This window comes from Lepidothrix coronata, unplaced genomic scaffold (genome assembly GCF_001604755.1).
Source record: "Lepidothrix coronata isolate B3197 unplaced genomic scaffold, Lepidothrix_coronata-1.0 Scaffold290, whole genome shotgun sequence".
Classification (NCBI taxonomy): domain Eukaryota; kingdom Metazoa; phylum Chordata; class Aves; order Passeriformes; family Pipridae; genus Lepidothrix; species Lepidothrix coronata.
Genome location: NW_016690470.1, coordinates 65,217 through 69,476, shown reverse-complemented (window position 1 = coordinate 69,476; position 4,260 = coordinate 65,217). Strand labels below are relative to the sequence as shown.

The window sequence follows — 4,260 nt, the reverse complement described above, 5'->3', positions numbered from 1 at the left end:
GCGGAGCCCTCGGGGCGGCGGATGCCGGGACCGCCCCATCCCGGCGCGGTCCCGGCGCGGCCGCGGGGGCTCCGGAGCGGCCCCTCGGCGGGCCCCGGGCGGCGGCGGGTGCGGGGCCCTGCGGGGACCGCCACGGGGACGAGCCCGCGCCCCGCCGGACCCGCCGCCCCCGCCCGTCCCGTCCCGCCCGGTCCCCGCCGCCCCTCACCGTGCCACCGGGCTCCTGGGCTGCAGCCGGGCCGCCGTCCTGGGCCCGGGGCTCTCGGGCTGCTCCGCCGCGCCGGGCAGCGCTGCCGCCGCAGCCCCGGGCCGAGGGCGGGCGGGAGCGGGAGCGGGAGCGGGAGCGGCCGGGGCGGGGCGGGGCGGGGGCGGGCGGGGACCGGCCCCAGGCCCGACGGGACGGGGACCGCCTCCGGCCGCTCGCCCCGCGGCATCCCCGCTAGCCCCCTTCTCCTCCGGGGTGGAGGTGTCGCTGTCCCCGTGGCCCCCCGGGGTGGGATGTCCCCCGTTCCGGTCACCTCGGGGGAGGGGTGTCCCTGTGAGGGGAGTGTCCCCTACCCTTGTCACCCCCGGGTCCCCTGTTCTGGTTACCCTGAGGAAGGGGTGTCTCTTGTCCCAGGGAGCCCAGGAAGGGGGATGTCCCCTTCCCCTGTGTCCCCAGGGCCGGGGGATCCCCCGCGCTGGTTACCCTGGGGTTGGAGTGCACCTACTCCAGTCCCGTGGGGACTGGATTCTCTCTGACCTGGCCGCCTCGGGGACGGTCACCCTGCGGAAAGGGGAATCCTTTCACGTCACCCCAGCGCTGGGGTACCCTCTGCCCTGACCTCAACCCCGCAGCTGGCCGGGGACCAGCGGGTGGCTGGGGTCCAGCTCCCAGCCCCACTGTGCTCCCCCCAGCACAGCCATCCCCCGCACCTCCTGCCCTCGTCCCACTCATGGCCGGGAGCCCTGTGCCGCTGGCCCTGGCTGGGCTCCCCGGCCTGGCCCCGCTGGGTTCCTGGCAGCCCTCCCTGTCCCAGCAGCGGCTGTTTGTCTCCTTTTCTTGCCAGCTTTCTTCCCCGCCTGCTTCCCGTGCTGGTCGTTCAGCCGAGAGCTCTGGGCTCTCCCCATCCCGCAGGGACCCCGGCCATTCCCCACCTCAGAGTTTGCCCTCACTAACTGCTCCAACTCCCTTAAACGCTGAAACCCTCAGAGAAGGACTTTTGCTTCTTTTTCTTTCCTTTTCAGCCCTGAGCCCCCCCAGGTATTTTTCCACGTCTGTCTCTTCTGTGACGCTACTCACGGGAAGAGCAGGAGAAACAAGATGTGCTTCCCGATGTCCCTCCCAGCTGCCGGCTGGCAGTTTGGGGACTTCCTGAGAAAGATTTTGCATCCGGATGGAAGTACCTTAATAGCCCTAATGGATCTACCTCCACCGACAGACCTCGTCCCTCTCCAACCCATTTACATACTTGGCCTCCCCAGCATCCTGTGGTAATGAACTTGGTGATTTCACGCCCTCATTCTGTCTCCACGGCAGGTCTGGAATAGCTCTGCTCTTGTCGATTCACTGACTGCTTGGCAAAGGATTTGGTTGGGTCCTCTGCACTGTGTAGCTTGGCTTCTCCATCCAGGTCAGGAAAGGTGAAGTCTGGCATGATGATCTAAGTCCCACCAGAGCCCACCTTCCAGCTGCCCTGCAGAGCTCGTGCCCTGCATCCTGGCTCAGAGCTCCATGAAGGGCTCACATCCAGGTTCCTCACTCCTGCTCTTGGACATCTGACAAAAATGTCACCCACTGCCAGGGAGCAATTCCAGTTTCCTCCTTGCGAGGGGAACTAAAAACATAAAGGAGGAGTTGAGGAAACACGAGCTCGGGAAAGTGATGTCACCACAGCTCTGCGGGTGCCAGACCTTGCCCACACAAATTCTGCCACCCTGGCGCTGGTGCTGAGCTGTGGAACAGTGGGGAGGCTTCAAACCACCCAATGCCCCCAAGGAAATACAGCCCTGGGGCTGCTTGAACGCAGTGCTGGAGCACAAAACTGTGGCAGCTTGGAGGTATTTCCAGGCTGAAACTCACGAGCAGCCTTTGAACAAGTGTTGTTCCCTACGGGGATCAGACTCCTCGAGAAGAATCAAACCCAAGGGACAGCCCTTTTTTTCTGAAGAATTCAGAATTATTCGCTGTTTGCTGAAGAAGCTCTGCGGGACTCAAATATGAAGCCACGGCCAGAGAACTCACACAGGCTGGTTGGTATTCACACCCCGTGCCAATCCCAACTGCACCCCGGAGGCCGCACAGAGCAAGGCAATTCCCAACCCTCGGCTGGCGGCCGGCACGGTGGCTTCACCCCGGGCCAGGGACGCTGAGCCAGGACCGGTCCGAGCTGTGGCACCAGCCTGCCCAGGCCAGCAGTGCCTGGCGGTTGTAACCAAACCCAGGCTTGGAGGCAAATGGCAGCAGCTGCCGGTGTCCCGGCTGTACCAGTGTCCCGGCTGTGCCGGCGTCCCGGCTGTGCCGGCGTCCTGGTTGTGCCAGTGTCCCGGCTGTGCCGGCGTCCTGGTTGTGCCGGCGTCCTGTTTGTGCCAGTGTCCCGGCTGTGCCAGCGTCCTGGTTGTGCCTATGCTGAGCTCTGGTGCATCTGTGAGGTTGTGAGTATTCAGGCTGGTGCCTGGGTGGGTGGAAGGTGCGCAGATGCTCAGTCCTGGAAGGCTACAGGTAAGGACCAGGCACTGCCATGGTCTGGGACCGAGCTTTTGTATTCAGAATCTCTCTCATCACCCTACATGGAACGGCGGGAGGGCTTGTTAGGCTTCTGTAGGGACCGTTTTGCCATAAAACGATGGTTTTCTGGTGCTGGAATGTTGTTCTTCAGCTGTCTGGGGCTCTGCAGACTTTCATGGCATCATGGCAGGGCCTGGCACGCTGTTTTCCCATGTTGGCCAGGGAAACCAGCCCTGACCCTCCCGAGAGCATCCATCTGAACAGAAAGCTCTGGGAGCTGATGAGTTTTCGTAGAATCAGAAACATTAAAAAGATTTTATGGTGCAGAATAAGGACTCAAAAAATTATTTTCCTTGTGAATCCCAATCGTTTGCTCTCTGCCAGTCCTACTGGGACTGTGCATGCGATCGTGCCTCAGCTTCCCCATCAGGGCAGTTGGAAAGTTGACATGTGTGGGGGTGTGTTGTGACACACACCAGCATGGCCCAGTGCTTCTCTGCAGCCTGCTGGGCACAGAGCCCCAGGAGCTGGAGGTGGCTGCAGGCTGACAGATCACACTGTGTCCCTGTCCCTCCGCAGGCAGCACAGGAAATGGGTGGTGTCGGCACATGAGAACACACACAAAACTTGGCCAGGCTTTTGACAGGCTGCAAGTGGACGTTTGCTGTCACCCTGTGTCATTCAGATGGCCCTTGGATGGACACACCCTGAGAAATGCCACTGAAGATGCCGATGGGGAAGGGCTGCAGCTCAGAGTGCTGCAGCATGAGCCATCCCATTTGCTGCGGCTCTGGATGATTCCATTTGTTCCCTGGGCAGTGGGATCCCAACCCTTGGGCATCCTGGTCCCCTCCATGAGCAGCAGGAACCTACAGCCCCGAGCATCTTTGTCCTCTCTGGGGCAGTGGGCTCCAAAGCCCAGGGTGTCCAGGCTGGCCAGTGGTGGCCCATGGCAGGGAGAAGCTGTGCGTGCTCAGGGTGCACTTGGAAAACAGACAGTGGGATGTGTTCCAGTCATTTCCTGGCTGCCTGAGTTCATCTCCCCTTGCTCCAGCTCCACCAAATCTGCCCGAGCTTCTCTCCTGGCTCCACCACCCCCTCCATGGCCCCACAAATGACTGGCCCAGCTGTGGGGACCAGAGACAAAGGCTGTGGGGCTCTGCCTGGCCCAGTCCCTGTAGGAAAGGGTGTCAGTGCCAGCAATATCCCAGCCCAGCACGCTGCCCTCGTGCAGGCTCAGTGTCCCTGCCCAGCTGCCCTGGCAGGATGTCCTTGTTTTCTGCCTGCAGGTTTGGGAGTGAACGGGAAGCTCGTTTCCTCTTGTCGCCTCTCTGCTCGGATCCTTCCTCCCCAGGACACTGCAGCAAAACAAGAGAGCAGAGAGCGGAGCCAGAGCAGCTCCCCCAGCTCTCCAGCTGTGCGTGGACTGCCAGGAGCTGGGGAAGGGTCCCCGAGGGGCTGTGGGTGCCCGCACGGTGCTCGGACCCAGCCAAGCTGGCAGGGAAGGGGCTGGCTTGGAGGCTGAAGCCACTGGGGGAAGCCATACCCTGACA

General features: G+C 62.4%; 1 protein-coding gene across 3 annotated transcripts in view; it reads right to left on the bottom strand.

Annotated features, from left to right (window-relative positions):
• The window catches only part of LOC108508334 (KN motif and ankyrin repeat domain-containing protein 1-like), a 12,866-nt gene extending 11,475 nt beyond the window's left edge, over positions 1-1,391 (bottom strand). For 2 of the 3 annotated variants that reach the window (XM_017837074.1, XM_017837076.1), the window contains exon 1: positions 1,283-1,391. The gene's annotated coding sequence lies outside the window, so the exon portion shown is untranslated. Of the gene's footprint in view, positions 1-208; positions 290-1,282 lie in introns of those variants that run through there. The other variant, XM_017837075.1, reaches the window with a different exon arrangement.
• Positions 1,392-4,260: the final 2,869 nt, after the last annotated feature.